General features: G+C 37.4%; 1 long non-coding RNA gene across 1 annotated transcript in view; it reads right to left on the bottom strand.

Annotated features, from left to right (window-relative positions):
• Positions 1 to 4967: 4967 nt before the first annotated feature.
• The window catches only part of LOC109610048, a 64487-nt gene continuing 49376 nt past the window's right edge, over positions 4968 to 20078 (bottom strand). The window contains exon 4 of the long non-coding RNA XR_002192587.2: positions 4968 to 5216. This is a non-coding gene — a long non-coding RNA (uncharacterized LOC109610048). The remainder of the gene's footprint in view (positions 5217 to 20078) is intronic.

Raw genomic sequence — 20078 nt, 5'->3', positions numbered from 1 at the left:
ATATCTGGCAGTTCCCGCAAAAGTGAAAGAAATTCAGTAATGAAAATTTTTTAGTTAATAAATATAAAGTTGCAATATATGCGTTTTCCGAATACACATACACGCGTGTATATATATTTCGTTGCAACTATAATTAACTTATGTAAAATTTGAAAATGCATAAAGAAATATAAATTTTGTAAAATTTATGTTGATAATATTGGTTGATAAGCGTGATTTTTTCCCTAATACAAAAGAAGTCTAGTATGGCAGCACATTAATAATAATAATATACGCTCTACTTTATTTTTATCTACCTTACTTTTATCTACCTTATTTTTATCTTATCTTTATCTTAGTAATAGATAATATGTGAAGTAAAAAAAATATTTTTATTTTACAATTTGTTATATCAAAACTATCATCATATCAAGCGTGAATTTTTTTTAAATTAATTAATTTGATGCTACATAAGTTGCAATATGTTAAACAATTTACAAAAAGCTATGATTATGCATGCGAACGTAGACGAACAAACGCGCCTCGACTAAGTATCACGGGAGAAAAACCCCGAAAAGCCGGTCATTAATTGTCTTAGACGTTTAAGCGGTGTAAACACTGAAGGTCGCGAAAGGGAAAGCCTCTGGGTAAAAGCTTCGGCAAAAGTACGAGGACCGTTAGCGGAAGTTTTTCCGCGTAGTGACGCCACGTTTCGCCAGCAGTTTTCACAATTTTGCGGAGACTGTACCGCGGGGGTAACCCTTCAAGTATAAACCACCCCCTACGGTAGCCATGGCAACACGGACGTGGTGTTCCTACCCAGCAACTCGCCCCGTCCTCCTACCTCCTCTCTTCCTACGTCCTTCTACCCTCCACCCCCAATTCCGACCCCGTACCCCTTACCCTCCACCACCGACACCCGAGCCTCCACCCTAAAAACAAGAGTGTAGTTGCCGGATCACGTGGTTCCGCCGCTCTCAAGGGGTGGGAGGTCGAAGGGAAGTGAGGATAGAGCCAGAATAGGATAGAAGGGGTAGTTCCTAATTGCACCGGGTGGGTGAGACACTAGAGGGGGTCCAGAATTGATGCTGGAATTTTGAGGTTAGGTTAACTCGCTCTCGCTCCCTCCCGTTCCTTTCCTCTCTGCCTCTACTTCTCTGGCTCTTTCTCTCTCTTCGTTCACTCACTCTCTATCGTTCAGTCGTTCTCCACCTCTCTTCTTCCCTACCGCATGTACCTATCTCTCGCCGGTCACTCTCCCTCGAGTGAGTCCAGAGAAACTAGTAGGGGTTGGTCCTCTAGACTGAAAAATGCTGCGGTATACCGGCCGGACATGGGGGTCCTTTTCGAAATCCTCCCGAAACTGTAATGAGAAACTCGCCCGCCGATTTTCAACCAACCAAGCTCTCGGTCCACTGAGAATCGCCGAAACGACCACGGCGGTCCGGCCGTAATTCCATTTGCTATGCATCGTACTTAACTTAGGAAACTTCTCGCTTTTTTCTCATAAGTTAGATGGAATCGGCGAATATTTGGAGAACCGTGACACCCCGATCATTCTCCTCCACCAGTCGCAATATAAAAAGTTCAACAAGAAGAATTTCTATATCTTGCAATGCTTTCTATGATGATAAGATTAATATTGTAAGATTAATATTGCGTCATCTCTATATGTTTCTAAAGCGATTCATGTATATATTATTAAAATTATTATAAACGTAATGATTCATAGCAATCAAAAACTCATCTTTTTGCATGAATCTTCTCTAGTTTTTTGATTTTTTTTTTTATCAAAAAAGACGAAATATAATATGTAAGATTTTTTGCAATTTTCCACATTTTTTTAAATTAAAAAAAAAATTTTTTTTTTTAGTTAGGAACCCTCAGTGAGATTCCTGGGCTCCGCCCTGAAAGTCGAGAGCGAACGAGTCCCTCTTCGGCTGCCCGGCCAACGAAGAGGGTAGTTTGCATACGTGGTGCAGCGGAGAGGGTGGTAGCCGGACACAGCCCCCCGATCAATGAAGGCGAAGCGCGCGCAGCCTCTCCGGTTTTTTGAAAATCTGCCCGCCAACCTGGTACTGCCCCTTGTTTATCCCCTCCGTAGTGTCTACATCTGAACCGCATACCAAGATGGGGAAACGTTGCGATGCTGTGAATACACCATTTTGCTGTTGACTTGTTCGATTCACTTAGCCATCGCCATTTTACGAAACTACTTTTAATGAGAAAAATGATTGATAGTAATGCGTTGAAGAATTGGAAATAATATATAATTGTTTAATGATTTAAATATAAATGATTTTTTCTTTCTACACGAATATTCCGTAAGCATAAAAAAAATCGCTTTCTTCAAAAAATAACTCAATCGTATTTATTCCCGCGCAAAAAGAATTGCATAGCGACGCCCTCTCGTTTTTTACAAACGTGATCTGCGCATGAAGGGTGCAAAAAAACAAAAAAAGATCCCTTCTTCGTCGTAAGAAAGAACCTGGCGCCATCTGCCAACATTTTTTGTACAAATCATTCTTCACCCCTCAACCCTCGCGTACATTCGGCGAGGAAGGGTGCGTATGAGTTCATGCACCACTTATAAGATGGCGCCACAAAGCAAATTCCACTTAAAAAAATATAAAAAATACAAATGACATTTTTCCGATTTGTTTCTCATCAATTAAATCAACAGATTGTTTTCTTCAAAATAATATAAATTTGGAACGTAATCAATTTGATAGAATATTATTATATCATTTCAAATGCTTTTAAGCACTTACTTATCAAATTATTTATTAACAAAATGTATTTTTAAGAAAAGTTTAGAAAATTTATATATTTTAATATCATTTTTATAGTTTCGCATTTCTAAAAAGTTTATAATGTGTTTTCTATAATGAAATAAATTGATATATGCTAGATATAGTAGTAAAACTCCATCATTGAGCAGACAGAGCAATGATTAAAAATGTATGTAACTACTTAGTCCAAAAGATTATTTTCTTCACACTTTAATATTTTATATTTCCTGCTGTACAAGCCATTTCACTTTAATCCCAAAACTTTTTATGATTGTTTATTTCAAAAATTTATTTATAAAATTTTTAAAAAGGAGTAGAGCCATATAATGAATATCACACTAATATTATCGATCTTTATGCTTGCATATCAATTGAGTCGATGTTTGCTATTAATTTCCGTTTGATATGCATGTCTGTTTATTCTACGTTCCATTTACTGCATGCGAACTCTTGCTCTTTGATCATTAGATAGATCTAAGTCTAAGTTTAGATGTTACGATTGAAACATATGACATTAATAATGGAAATTCATTAATGTAAATCAACTGCTGTTCTTCTATAGAGCAAGTGCGATATTTTCCTATTAATATCATAATCTATAATAATATAATGTCACAATATTTCTTTCAAAAAATCAGTAAAATTTATAAACTTGTTGCTACTCTTTTAAAATTAAATTTTTATTAGTATTAAATTAAGGACATTTCGTGTCTATATCGCACGTATTTACGTCAATATTAATGCAATTAAGATTTTTAAATTATTACTTCTAATCTAATATTAATGCAATTAAGATTTTTAAATTATTACTTTTTATTTTAAAATTACTATATTATGTATTTCGATAATTGCAATTGGAAGAACGTTCATTTGAAAAGTCGTTTCTTGATAAAGAGCAAACAAGTATGTCCTTAATCGAACATAATAAAGATTTGCTAGCTCGAAACTCGACTGGTGGAAGGTCGAGGATTGGCGCATATGCACGGCACTCGTTTTCCGGCATTTGTAGTTCCTATAGTTGCGTTCTTGTCCAGGTTTCGAGAGGACGCGGTAGTCGCGCGATAATAAATTATTCGAGATAGATGATGTTGCCACGCCACAACGGGTCTGGGCTTGCTCTCTGCTCCTGCAGTGTTCTGCAACCGGGTATTTATGCCGAGTCTGGCCGCCATGCTTCATACCACTGGGATAGCAACCCCCCTGAGTTATGTCGGCCGCGTTGGTCTTGATAGATTTTACAATTTACGATCGCCGCGTACACGCGTCGCCGAAATATCAACCTGTCGCGAACTTCTCCGACGACTTTGCGTTTTCAGTGATTGTACCCTTCATCGTCAAGCCAGAGCGTGCGATGCTTTGGCGTTGTTGGACCACATGACCGATATAGTAAACTTTACCGCGATCCTTATTCATATTCACAAACGTTTACTGACTACATTATTACGAAATATCATATATTTAAATATTAATAAGTAAATATATAACTACCAGATATATCATTATAATAAATAAATATATATTAATATTTTATTTTCTTTATATATTTGTTAATTAAAATATTGAACATTTGTCAATCGCCATGATTATTTATATTAAATTTCGATGTGTTTATTTTTAAAAATTCTCTTTGAAAATAAAATATGCGTTAAAAATCGGAGTAATCCGTTAAATTTCAAAATAATCACAAATTGCTCGACTAAAATTTGAAACGAGTTTTGAAACAAGCTGTAGACTGATATCTAAGTAGCGCTCGTCATCAAGCGCGTAGAACGGGTTAGTTTTATGGTCCTACAAAGATAAACCTCTGGCTGTTACTACCCCGCCGTATTATCTCTGGGTGCGAGGTGGAAACACACTATACCCCGGTATCTTGCCGGACTAGCCCGCCATTTCATAAGCTTTCACATCATTTTACTCGGATACTAACAGCCGACCCCGTCGGCTGATGTTTCGTACTCACCCTTGAATCTCTTCCGATGCGACAAAGTGTCGAGTCAGACGGATAGAATAAATGCAAGCGGAATATATAGATTGCGGTCAAAAACAGAGTACATCTTTATTTTTCATTTTGCTTTAGGAAATGGAATGTATCAGAGGAACGAGGAACCTTAATATAATTGCGCTATTCGTATCGAGATAAATAATTCACAATGTATAAGTTAAATATTTTTATGTAATAATTATGCAAAGCTTGACCTAAAAATGTTTTTATAAACCTTAAGCTATATGCAGAATTCAAATGTCTAATCGACATTACAAAATCTTATTTCTGACATAATGCAAAATAAAGAAACGTAATCATAGAAATTCACCGCCGAATAATCGACTAATATCAAATATTTTATGCTCCTTACAAATTATTGCTCCTTACAAATTATTGCTTACATTTTTTAAATAATCTTACCTTTACATTAGAAGTTCTTGTCGTTATAATCACTGGATTACCTGAAACATAAAATAATTAACAATAATTACTATGAAACATATAATAATTTAAACAATTTTTTTCATATAACATTTTATAAATATTCTTTTCTTTCGATTTTTTATATTATATCATTATTTTAGAATAACATGAACAGTCAATATTTTTAACGTACTCTCTAGTTATACATTGTTTAATAATTTGTTTTAAATTGCGGAAATTTTGGTTCAGTAGTTCTTTTTATATCAAGTATCGTGGCGGATATTCAAATTTAATAATATGAAAAAGCTGGTAAATTCCTCCTTCGATTTCGCGCGAATTCGATAAAGACCAGCTTTCAGTCTTCATCCTTACCGCGCACATGTCTAACTCCAGCAAGGGCTTTCTCCACTGGCTGCTCCACCGACTGCGACCCTAATTGAAAAGTCTCTTCAGCATGAATTCTAGCAATGAAATACTAACGCAATTAAATGCCACCAACGAGCCCACGTCGGATATTGATACTCTTCGGCCATGCAATAGTATTACCCTTCCGTTTCGTCGCAAACACATCGGTGCGTCTCCGCCATCCCCCGCAACTATTGACTACGTCGTATCGTAACTGTCACCACGATATCTGTCCCCTCTAAATCACCCATTCGTTTCATCCATCCCACTTTGCGGCACAAAGGAAGAGCCTGCAAATCGTCCAATATCGAGTGAAGTTCTCGAAATTCTCGATATCACTTTCCAATCGTCATAGCTTGCGCGACGACACGGAGATCCAGAAAGGGCTGAATGAGGATAAAGCTCCAGGATTGCAAGTACAGAGGGTACGATTAAGCGACGACGCATTCTACGACGCTTGACACTCTCCGCACGTACGACTCCCTCAGCTGCTCGAGATTCCATTCGCGCCAATTTCGGGAGACCGATGAAGATGGAGGGCAGCTCTGGCATTTGGCATAAGAAGTCGATCATCATTCGGCTCGCAAAATACGTGCGAGGAACAACGCCATCACGAATACATACGAAAGCAAAACATACATACCAAGCCTTGTGAGAACTATATAAATTTTGCAAAATTTGAAATGTATCGAACACTTTTCTCATTTCATATTCAAAGAAAACACTCACAAAATAATAATGAATTAATAATTTTACAAAAGATGCCTTAAATTTCAGCAAATAGAATGAAATTTCAAATACCTATTCAAAAAAGCAAAAAACACACTTTTTTCTGTTGCTTTACAGATAAGAAATATGCTCACAAGTTGCAAATTGCGTATCCATTTAAAGGGTTAAAAGCTGAGTTTCCTCAATTTCTCGCAAAGGTTCGTTGGGATATTGTCGCGGGAATAGAAAGCATAGGTGGAGACGGAAAGTGTTGTGAGGGACGATAGGAAGGAGAGATGGACCGAATTTGTCAGGCTAACAAGGTGTTAGCTTCTCGCCGCGGCGCGCCTCGACATCTGTAATGCTCAAAGTTAATTTCAGGCGCTTCGAGGGCACAACATCGACCGTTTGTCTGCAAGAGACAAGGTTCCCTGTATGAGACTGGCTTCTCGACAACACTTTTGAAATGTTTCTGATATTGCGAAACGCTCATTAAAATTTAACTTTTTTTTATTACAATGGAAAAAAATGCACTGTAAATCGTGCTGAAATATTACGAAACAATAATAAATAAATTACAATTATATTATAATACAATTATATTATAAATTACAATAGTAAATAAATGCCTTATTTATTCAGAATCGTTAAAGAATCATGATAAAACTTTACTGCAAAAAATCGATATTTTTTTAAAATAATATCAAAAGTAATCAAAAGTGTAACAGCATATAAAAATTTCTGACATAGATATTAAAAACTCGATTATTTAATATAACAGCATTGTGATTAGAAGAAAGTCACTAATATTAGACGAATTCTTGAGATAAGCTTTCGTAATTCACTAACTGCATAGACAAATATCGGATTTTCCAGGAAGTCCTTTGTTCGATCGAAGTTATCTCCTGCTGAGAAATGACCACAGTACGAGGTTAACAAAGTCGATGGAAATTGGAAGCGTCACCTATCCTGTCGTCACTATGACCGAAGCTAGGCATCGTACATGCACGTAAAAGGGATGGTGACGACGAAAGGGGATAGAGTTGGATGCCGGGTGAGAGGTGGTTGGAAGAGGAGGAAGAGAAAGAGGAGGAGGAAAAGGAGGAGGAGGTAGCGGTTTGGCGAGGACACCGGGTGGAGTCGACGGCGTTGCCCAGCATCGACCAGAATATTATGGACTTATCAAGCCATCCTAATAGTCTCATCAGGATGCAAGCCTGCAGATCTCATCATCCTCGTCGTCCCTGAACCACGTAGGAACGAGCGAGCAATGGCGTTTCCTGGCGTAGATAGTGTTATAGGAAGTAATAGCGGACTGGCATGTGCTGTCCTAAGGCATGGACAGCTTCGAAAGACGTGAATTCTTAATCGAGACTCGCGACGTACTTACATTGCATCTCCTTCTTCCATCGTCATCGGACACAATCCTCGCCTTGAAAATGCCATTAAACTTTCGTTCCAAACTTGACAAATTTAAAGTAAATAATAATGAATATATTAGTAGTACGAGTATATGTTTTACAAGATTCAATAAATACTTCTTAAAATAATTTTGGCTTAAAGTGAAGTTTATGCACTATTTAATAAATATAAAAAAAGGTTGCAAATTTTAAACTTTGCCATTTTCTTAAAGTTAATAGTTATATGAAAAAATATAAATGTAAAATTAATGTCTCCTTTCTTTCCCTTTCTATCAAGCAATTATTTGTATGGAGATTTTTTTCATTATTTCATATGTTGTTTCTTCAATATCCATTTATTATTATCTAATCGCATCCAAAATAAATTGATACGTAATATTATTCGAAAGATCATAAATTATCAAAAAGGCAGCGCAAAACAAATTAGTGCCGCAACCAGTTTGCAGCCCTCGCTGCAGCATATTGCATACCGTGTACGCGCAAGCACGAGGAATTACATAGTTTTGGGATATATATTGTTGTTTAGTATGGTTTAGAATTTCCATAGATAACGGAGAATTATAACGGAGGCCGCTGTCACGGGACCGAGAAATCGTGTGTTGTATAGATATGCGTGCACACGTATATGTTAAAGTAAGTTCTTTCTTTCGAAGTTAATTCATAAGCCGCAAAGGAGAGTCTATATACTCTATACAATCGTGACGTTACTCTATGTCAGTTGAGAGAAATTGCATATTGGTTAAAGTGTCTTCTTGAAATTTGAAAGATCGAAGAGGAAAAGAAACGATATCTAAGATATCTTCTCACGTATGTATAAATTTGAATATCACAAAAAGCATATAATTAACTTACAAGGATACAATTCGAAATATAATCTGTATTTAAATTGCAAATAGAATAATCAGTCATTAATCATTGTTCTTATAAATATAAAGGAAGATAGCGCGAGCACGTGTCGCCTAAGTAAGTAAATAAATTGCGTAGGAAGTACGACGAATCTGATAAGCTCTCGCTAAATTGCGCGCGCGAGCACGAGCCGCCTGACCTCCTCATCTTCCTGCCCGACCCTTCTGAGCCACAACTAATAACTCGGCTTTTTCTTTAACGACGAACTACAAACTAATCTACGGCACACGCGCGCTGTCGCTCGGCGGATATACTATTGGCGACCCGAAACTGCCGCTCGTGCTCTCTCTTCCCCACCGTGATTACTTTCCGGGGTGTCTTTCTCACGATCGCGACAAGAGCGAGCGGATGCTGCGACGACGCAAAAATGACGCGCCGCTGGCGGCCGTCCGAGACCGAGTAACCTACATTCTTTCGACCGAGCCGCGGACCACACTTGATCGTCCCGCGTACCCGTGAGAGGAGGTTAGATTTAAGCAACTCTGTGGAAGTTGCGGGCAGGGTCGGTTGGCCCGAGGGCGGCGGCAACTATTATAAACTGTAGCACCTCGAACTACCGCCTCCAGCCTTCCTTCTCTAACACCGGACGGGCCGCCACCCTTCTTCGCCCGACCGTCCCTCGCCACCGCCCTTTACCTTGCTTCTACCTCGAATCCAACACCGTTCCCCATACTCACCCGCCGTCGTCGCTGCCGCCGTCGTTCTGCGCCAACCTACCCCCCTTCGCCCCCCCCCCTCGACTCCAAATAACCCAGGAGCCCCCCTTGCCCCCGAACTAACCCGCGTCCCGGAACTCTCCCGGTTTCTCTCCTATGCCGTACCCTCTAATCAATCAACCCCCAGGCATCTCGGCCGGTCTGCACCGGGGATCGCGGCTTTCCAGTCTTTACAGGAACGTCTCTCTATCTCGAAAGACGAAAGCATCAGCCGTGGGTAACCCTGTTGCTGCACACAGTCCGCTGCAACTGGATAGCGGCGCGCACACATACACGTAGGCGTGCATTCATCGCACGACGAGGAATCTCCATCTGCGGCGAACGAAGATCGAAAGGTTTCTGGCGAACCTCCGATCGACCTACTTGCCGGACGTTCCTGATTACCGTCTTGTCTATTGATTAATGCTCGTTGACTAATGCGAACCCGCTGCACGAGGCTCTCAAAGGCTTCTATGTTTAATCTATGTGTAGTAAGGTATAAATTATTTACACTTGAACGATCAAATTGGTCAGTTTAACCGCTAAATTCTTGTCTCTCAACCATAAAGCATATTTTTATAAACTTTTAATCAGTAACAGGAAATATAATAGGAAAGACTAAATTTTACGTTGCACGCGAAATAGTTTCTTATTTTAAACATAGAAATAGCAGATAACGATGAATGAACGGGAAAAAAAGACGAAAATTTATATTAATCCTCGAAATTTTAAAATAATCATTTAAATATTCGTTCAATTAATCGGATAATTTATGGTACATTTACTAAATGACATAAATTTTTGCGAATATACGTGCAACTTTTACCAGGCTATAAAGCACAAGGAAGGCACTTTGGCATTTATCCACGTGAGCAAAGATGAATGTGATTCTTTATGGCGGCAACGGTGCCAGGTACAGTGCAGTTAATAGGTAATTATCGCGGTGCAATTTTGCTCGGCAGCCATTCCCATTCATTTCCTCGATATCTTCGGACGAGCCGCCGCATTTCGCTGTCCCTCCATCGTTTGGTTCCGATCGTGCATCGCGCTCCAATATATATACGTCTTCTCCCATCAAGTCCCATTTAGTCCTACAGGCTTCGGCGTGACTATACGCGCGCGAGAGGAAATGGAGTAATTATAAGGAAATAACGGGCGTTGTCTGTGTGGTGGGCATTGAAACCTTCGGGAGAATTTTGCCCCTCTTCGATGGCCGGCTCTCGAACATGAGAATTCCAATACCGTGCAAGGTTATCGACATACCATAACGTATCGTTATTTATTAATCCTGCGATGCATACTTACCGTAGTTTAGCTCGATCCGGTTATAGCGCCGTAAATATAAATTCTATTTACATGTGTACCATACGCGAATCGACCATCGATGACCGCGCTGATCCTCGATCTGAAAATACTAAAGGCAAGATGTAACAATATAAAAGAAAAATACAATATAAAAGAGAGATGTAACATTGAAAAATACGTAATTTGTGCGCCGTGTTTACAGAAAATTAGTCGTGAATCTCAATTAATTCGTCTAGACAGAAACGGCGACGCTCCACCGCGCTGATCGCACTTTCTAATTACACGAGCCCAACCGCGGACATTTATTTAACAAGTCGACGCTCGTGGAGTCTCTCGCAGAGACGTTAATTCGTTAACGTTTAATTGCACAACTTGGCTCGTCCACTGTACCCCTCGATCCAGTATTTACGCGCAGAGCTGCGTGAACGACGCGTTTTACACGCGCGCGTACTTGCGAGGGACTAATCGACGGGCCAATACCTCTCGCAACGGTCCCGGGAATGCGCGATGCAATTAATATAATTACTTTCGATTACGTGAAACGGGCAGGAGAACGACGGCAGGAGAAAAGGAAAGAAGATCTGTCTCTCTCTATCTTCCTTTTTCCAAGCTACTGTGTCGGGTCACAAGGAAATTATGTACGCTTTGCGCACAAATACATGCATTTTCGTATACATTCAAACATTCTCCCTTCGCTTCATCGGTTCGATCTTTTGTTCTGTTTTATTGAATCAACGAGAATAAAGAGAATACTGTCAACAGAAAACTTTGATTGCAGAATAGACATACTTCAACGAATATATATATATATATATATATATATATATATATATATATATATAATCTAATATAATATTATTATATTAATAATAATATTACAGAGATTATTAATATAATTTTTATTAACATATATTTATATTACAGATTTTATTATACATTTATATATTATATATTTAATATATATTTATATTATAGATTTTTATTCGTTGAAATATATCTATTATTAATATTATTAATATTATTATTATTAATATTATTATTAGCACAATATTATAATTCGGCTACTAATCTATTAAAGAAAATAATTAAAAATATAAAAATAATTAAAATAGCTTAAAAAAAGCTTTGTGTTTACTTATTTGTGATAATATACCGTATCGGAATTTATTTTTTAATAGACAGATCCTCGCTACTTTATCGATATATTAATTGAAGTATTAATATGTCTTTTTACTTGAAGAAGTTATAGAAGCTTTATAACGACAGAGTATTATATTTTTTTTTCGTCGATTATAACACATAGAGCTTAACTGCGAACTTCGATAGTTTTAGCATAAACGCCACTTTGCTATTTTCTGTCTAAGATTGCTTTTGCGATATAAAATACATAGTGACCTTTACTCGAGATCACTATTGTACGACCTTTGTCATTTCTTTATGTATATGAGAATATATACATACATATATAACTCTCAAGGTAAGCTCTTAAGGTTTACCCTTTGTGCATGCTAAGTTTATCATTGTCGCAAACTTACTTAATGCGAGACGAAAACGCAGACTAATCGTATGCTACGCTAATTTAAATTATAACATATTTTGCAAGACAGATTTAATCTTCCATTGCGACCATCAATATTCAATTGGCACGTGGCTACAAAGAATTATCCGCGCAAATAGTGCACCTGAAATATGTAACGGGATGATCTTTGCGTTCAACCGAAGCGAATCCTACTTTGCACACGCTCGTGGATTGCGCGAGCGCGCGCGAACAACCACACTCGTGAGTTTACTAGAACGAAACTACACGCGTGGTCTAGATGTATGCAATTTTGACTAGATTAACGCTGCATTATTCAGCTAATTAACTACTAGGAACCGGCCCAACCCGCTGTTTTCGGTATCCCCCTATGGAAACAACATCGTTTGTCTTGCACCTTTACTCTCAGAAATACCCGTTCGGCATCGTTGCAAGTATAAGCTTCTTGCATTATTGGTCTTTTAAATTTGTCGATTGCATTAAGTGAATATACCTCCAAGTTGGAAAATGAATATTACAGGTTTTTGTTTTAAGGTTTTAAAATATATTTCTGATCGCAAGGATAATTCCTCTAATTATTAGCTAACGACAGAGAATATTAAAATTAAACAATACCTTTACGCAGCAATAATCTCAAATGCGAGCATTTGTCATGCAAATTATTATGGAGTAGTTTTCGATCAATTCAAAGACTATAACAGCATTATTACAATAAAGGGAATACTCAAAAATTTAAAAAAATGTACAGACATGCGAGAAATAAGCTCGAATCAGAATATGGAAACCTATATTCAACCTACGCTTTTCGTATTGATTCGAAAAGCAGCGAACCACGAGCAAGCTATTCCGAGTTTGGCAATCATGTTCAACGTTGCAACCATCTTCTTCGGGAACACTACGCGATATTGCAGTGACGTTCGGCGTTCCTCTCAAGCGCGAGCTCTCTAAACTTTGGTCGAATCGAGGAGATGGTAAAGGAGGATAAGAGAGGAGGGAAGAGGTAAGGGGAGTGCGGCCGCAGAGAAACGAGAAAGGCGGTCCTGGAAATGGGAGAATGGCTGAATATTCCTCGAGGACGAGCACTCCGTCGGTAGCGTCAACAGCCGAGTCTAGGCGTAGCCGGTCCCAGAAACTAGAAACCAGGTATAGCTTTAATACAGAACTATCTTGATAACGCACAGATGAACACGTGAGGCGCCTTTGCCGCGTTTGCCGAGTTACCCATCAAGTTCGCGAAATTATATTTATCTCAATTTCATTCGTCCTTGCTAATCAAATCGCGAAAAGGCTATTAATTATAATAAAGGTTGCTTTAAAATATTCAACAATGTGATACTTTAAAATACTTAACAATGTGACATTAAGAGATACGGTCAATTTATCTTTTTTGAAATAATCACAGTTCGTTTGGTCTTTATCGATGCGAAAGTACATATACCGTACGTCTCTACATCATTTAGTACTAAATATAATTCTCTAATTCTCAGTTTTATTTATTTAGTATTCGCATTCAATGTTAATGTAAGATAGAAATTATATACGGCTACATTTAGTGCTAAACGCGCCGTGAGAACATGGATCGTCACCTTCGTTATTAATGTAGAAGTAAGGCTTAAGCTGCGCATATCTCTCTTTTTAAACATGACCTTCGTAAAAGCTTATCATGCTTGACTTGTATAGAAATAATAGATGCGGAAATATCTCAGATTTCTCGCCCTCTTCCTAAAATTAAAAAAGTATGAATAAAAATATGTCCTTTTATTAATTTGAATTCTAAAAAATTATTATAACAATTATTATTATTATTATAAAAACAGAATGTCAAAAAAATTAACATATCTTAGCAATTTTTGTATTTATTTATTTATTTTTGTATGTATTTATTTTGTATTTATTTATATAATATATAAAGACTGTACATTTTTTTTTTATTTTTTCATTAAACAAACATTGGTAAATGTCCATAAAAGAATTTTATATATTTTTTAAAACAATATGTAATCTTAACAAAATCAAGATGTATAAAGTTTTCATAATCTTTATAATCTTAATTAGATTAATATAAAATCTTAATTTAAAATATATATTAATATAAGAGATAAATTAAATTAATATAATAGATATATTAATATAATTTTAATTTTTTGAAGACTCGAGTATATATGTGTATCATGTATGTTTCTCGGTAATAATTTTTATTTAATAATATATAAATTTCGGAAAAAAGTAACTAAGGAAAAGCTCCATTTTTTAATTACTTCCGGCAATCAAACACAAACATAAAACAAGAATATAACGCATATCATCGATAATGCATTTTATCGAAAATCTCTCGAGTCATTGGTGGCTGAAAATCGACTACGACGGCGACAGCGATAACATTGCGAGCCGATTGGCGTCGCGAGTAAGTTCAAATGCAAAGGTATGCTATGGTATACGAGACCAACGCGGGCATCTCGCCTCCGGAGGGCCCCATGGCCACCACCCCCGCAAGTAGCGCGATCGCGTTATGCCGCAGACTGAAACTATCGTTTGCGTAGGTGTGTGCACGAGAATATACACACGGAGAGACTCCGTGCCACCCTGGTTCCCCCCTTAACCCGCGCAGCATCCCTAAGTCTGCTTCGCCTCGTCGAGCCACCCTCTTCCTCCCCCTTCCTCCATCCTCCACAAGAGCCCCGCGGCCACCAACCACCCGCTCGCCGTTCACCCTTCCTTATTGCAAGTTCCACGGTCCGTGCATTAAACTATGGAGTTGCCCAGGCATCGACCCGACCCAACCCGCCCACCCACCATCTGGATATGCGGCCCGCGCGCATATACGCTATGTACATTTCTAATCAAGCGATATTGTAACTGCGGTCTAACCTCCAAACACCACGGCCTCCACTACTGGCAACCACCCCCACTTACTATCCCAGTGCTCCCTCTCAGTCGTTCCCACCGGTCAGTCCCTCCCCCCTTCCTCTTTCTCCCATTTCCCTCATTCGGAGTTTCATTCGGTCCTCCTTCGTACACTATCGCGTTCGTATTAAATTGCCGACTTGCAATCGTCGCTATCCACCACGCGGTTCTCTCGGGGTGGACGGGGGAACGGGAGGAAGGCGATTGACTCTGCGGGATGCAGTCACATGGTCGCGCCGATTAGAAAGATCGTGCATGGTGTTTCAAACTGGTTCGATATTGGAAAGTGAAGAAGAATCCGAGCAATTTACTAGTATGCACACTAGTATAGAACGCTTTATAGTTATAAAAAATAATACAGGCGCATATCATGTACATTCTCATTGATATAAAATGTATCAATATAACGATTAATTGTTTTTTTATTAAATTTTCAAGGATTCTACATTTTCTTTTAAGTCACATAAAATTGTCTTGCAAAATAAAATAATATTTTTGTTCTTAAATCCAAAGCTACATGAAAGTCCAATGTTATAAAAGGTATGCAACAAGTTTAAAATATTTTTTATAAAAACTAATATTTTTTTTCAATGAATATATGCGCTAATATATTCCTATATCAAAATCAAAGTTATTAATCATACCGATATTAACCCGAATAGTATGCTACTTTTCAGCATATGGAGTTTAGATGTCTTCGAGCTACCTGCGCATGGCGCGAAATTCACGGAAAATCAGCAGTCTCTATAATCACTGTTTCAAACCACACAAATATAGCTTGAGTCTCATGACTATCATTAACTGGAAATAGAATTTATACTCGATCGTAATTGAAGTTACCAGAACCCTGTAATCCGTAGAATAAGTTTCCATCGAATGCGATAAATATATATATATATGTAATGTATATATTTAATATTTAATATTAATGTTGACATTATGTGTGCATGAATGCGACTTGACCCATCATATTAAGTATATTAGAAAAGACAATGAACCGGTAAAGAATACTAAGGATAAATAAAGAAAAAATATATTAAATCGCTGCAAAATGCTAAGTACACATTTACATCGTAATGGTATATAGACACGCGATTTAATCGTGCGTATGAAATAATCATTGCTTCCGTCGGAATGACACGAGATTTCATTTTACGGAAAATTCCAGTGAGAATGAACTCCATTTCGTGCCAAGTTATTTGACGCTCGATTAATGATACGTACATTACGGCATGTAACCGTCCCTAAGCCGGCGGCGGCGGCTCGAGCCCTTAGATGCTTAAACACCGACGTGCAGTAACACGATTTTGCAAACGATAGATCCGTATAATCCTCGAGGGATCATAACGCGCGGAAGAGAGAAGAAACGGGGTGAAAATTTGGAAGGGACAGCGTGACCCTTCGATCTTCATTAACGACCGCTTTCAGGTCGCCTCGTTACTTTAGAAATTTAATCAACGGAATTAAGTACTTATAGAAAACATATAGTATTTCAATCCGAATATTTAACGTTACAATTATTGCGATAATAAAATGAAAAAATAAAATATTCAAAATAACTATTATTTTAATTTTTTAATTAAGCATATAATTATAAATGTTACGTTAATAAATTGTTATATATATACTCGAATATATTGAGTTTAATAAAGTGAAACGAGATAGAAGAAAAAACGCAACACTGGACCAAATTTTTGAAAACCTGTTTCGCTGAGAACTGCTCTCAAGAGTACGAAGCTTTCTCACGATACTGATGACCACCGGTCATCTTACGAGATGCACGAGTATCATGCAGAAAGAACGTATCCCCTACATCAGGTCCAGGGGATGAAACTAGTCGGACCAGGTTAATGATAATGCGAATACGTGACGTGAACGGTAATATTCGCTTCGTCATATTCAAGCTTAATCGAATAAGAGCAAATTATGAAAAAAATATATTAAATAGACAGTAACAAATATATTTTTTTAAATTAATTCATTATACATAAGTAAAAATTTGTCATATTTTAATTATTATATAATTTATTTCCTTTTTAAGAAGTACGTTTGAAAATATTTTGTGATTTACCATTATAAAGATAAACTCTCCATTTCACAAATATAATAAATAATCTTTAATATATTTCAAGCATAATAAGTGCCATGTTAGAGAAGTTAGATTGATATAAAGAAATTTATCATATATACTATTACAAGATTACGTAAAGAGCACATGTCACATCGGTGAATAAAATACTATTCATATATTACCGCAATACTGAAACCAGTTTTGTTGCATTTTCCCAGCATCTCGTTACTTGACCGCTCCGTGTTCTCACGCTAAGGCTGGACCAATCGTAATCTCTCCTGTGCTCTCACTGGAGAAGAAACGGGATCTTCACGCAGCATCCCTCCTGTCCGTAAAGAAGTTTTTCTCTCCTGACAAACGGGGCTTCTCAAAATTTACGATCGTCAAAATTACCATCGCGTGCTACATCAATTTGGGTCATAAAACATTTTTCTGACATTCGGAAGGATTCTCATCGAGTCAAGGCTACTTGTGACGTCGAGTTCACCATCATGTTTTTCGAAAGACAATCATTCATGATTTGGGTGATTCCTTCGATTTTCATCATTCCACACACGCTGATTTCACCGATGGAAAATTAAATTTTTCTCATTTCCCGTTTTTACTAAGCATGGTAAGTCAATCATTTTTATTACATTTATATATTATATTTATTTTATATTTATATTTATATTTTATACGCATATATGTCATGTAAAAAATTCTACTCTATTCTCGGATTTCGGTCATTTCTCTTTCGGCATTCAAGTATATTATTCGCGTATAGCGGTTACCGAACGACATATCCGATTTTACTGCGAATTATTAAATTGCCTCTAGAGAGAGCATGAAGTAATATTCAGGACGAAGGAATATCGAGTTACATCCGAGCGTTCGACGTCCGTGACCGAGCCAGTTTGAGGCTAGAATTATTGATCTAATACTCGAGGAAGCTAAGCCGGGTGTCTACGTCGGTTCTGAACGTATCTTATACTTCCCATCCCACGCGCCGCACTCCCGAGCTCAAAGCCTCGAGCTTCGTAGCCCCAAAAGGAGCCTCATAATTAATCGCGTCCCGGGCGAAACACCCCGAACGAAGGTAGCCTGTCGCTGTATCTAAATGGATTCTCCGTAGAGATTCGCGAAGAGTCTCTGGAGTCTCTCTGAAATGCCGGATCTACTCGAAATCTTCGTCATTAAGAAGAATTATGATCACTTCTATTAATTTATAATATAACTTCGATTAATTAATTTAATTAATTATACATTTTTCTTCGCGACTAAATCCAGAAAGATCAGATAAATTGATACGAAATGTATAGTAATGAAATATAAACAACATCGATGAAATATTAATATTAATTATTGTCAATCAATAAAATAAAAAAGATTAAGCATATAACAAGAAAGGGATTATCATTCTCAGATAGGACACGGATTGCTTCAAGTTTAATTGCTACCCAGCATGTCGTCCGTCATCTGATATCCAATAATTTCAGATATTAAAGGTTACCGGTCGCTCACCTAGTAATTAAGCTTGTTTTAATTTAAAGGTAACTGATTTCAAATTAAATTACGATTAAATTGATAAACTTTCCAAACCATCTTAAATCCACATTTTTAAAAAAATGGAAATTACGTAATTATGAGAGAATCTTAAATCGCATAAATTTTCATCTTTTTATATGGATTTAAAACGGTTTAAAAGTAAACTTTTTTTAACAATATAGTTTAAAAGTGAATTTTTCAATTAAGAGTATTATGAGAATTATAATTATCGGTTAGCGATTTCTCAGGAACCCTTCGTCTCGCAGAATCTTTCTTTTATCTTCTTCAAATTCTGAAACATATATATAGTCCTTTTACTACCGAAGTTTTAAAATCATTGATACTTCTCGAGAACTGGTAAACGCAAACGTCCATTACCACCTCGATGATCCTGAAGCCAGAGCATCGACAAACATTCGTAAACGAGGTACATACGCCGGAGGTGGAACCTTAGAGCGAAGTGTTAGGTCGGTCGGTCGGTCGGTTGAAGGGAAGGGTGGAAGGGGGATCGGGCCAGGTTGGAAACTACGTGCGGCCGGTGATTACGTCGATCGTCGAAAGAACAAACTCCGGATTGGATTAAGCACACGGTGCTGCACGGCGCGGCACCTTTCCCATTTACCGGTCGTGGCCGGCGTCGCCCCGCCACGGTTTACCATAAAGTTTACAACTTCTGTCAAGCTCCGCGCCCACTGTAACCGTACTAGAATGACGACAGACCGACCCTTTTGGTCCTCGGCGTCCCTCCACGATCAGCTTCGTTCTCGCGCCCACGCTCGTCCGCCCACACACGGGCTTCGCGAAACGAGTGCACCGGCCGAGTTAACGACTACGTTCTCATTGTGCGCGCGAAAACATTACGATCATTGAGTACAAGGGAAACTTTAGTCTGGGGGATAAACAGCCCATAATTTCAAAACTCGCTGCAGCCTCTCTCTGCACCGTAAGTTTGACATTTTGAGAACTCGAACTAAGATATTTTCATTCCCTTTACGTTTTGAAATAAATGTATTCAATACTTTAAAAAATGTAAATTAAAGAATAAAAATTAAAAAATATAAATTAATTTTTAACGTTTGTAAGATAGATAGAGAGAGAGAGAGAAATATTAAAAGAATTTAATTAAAGTTTACGTGAATATATTCGAGAGACATATTTTTAACAAAAACTTAAATTTTTAGATTTTAGCTCAAGAAAAAAATATTAGTTCTATCTTGATATTTTTCTCAATTTTAATTTCAGTTGCATCTAGCAATGTTGAAATATTGCAATATAGATAATCGATTAAAATATAATTAAAATTATTGTTATCGATTACAGAATATTTATTCAGAAGTTAATAAAGTATTTGCAAGATATATACGCTAGTTAATTTTTTAAATTTCTAAAAATGATGTCTACCTCTTTAAAATATTCCCCTT

This window comes from Camponotus floridanus, unplaced genomic scaffold, assembly GCF_003227725.1.
Source record: "Camponotus floridanus strain SB8 unplaced genomic scaffold, Cflo_v7.5 scaffold6, whole genome shotgun sequence".
NCBI classification, from domain to species: domain Eukaryota; kingdom Metazoa; phylum Arthropoda; class Insecta; order Hymenoptera; family Formicidae; genus Camponotus; species Camponotus floridanus.
Note: the sequence above shows the minus strand (reverse complement) of the source record. Positions and strands in the feature narration are given on the sequence as shown.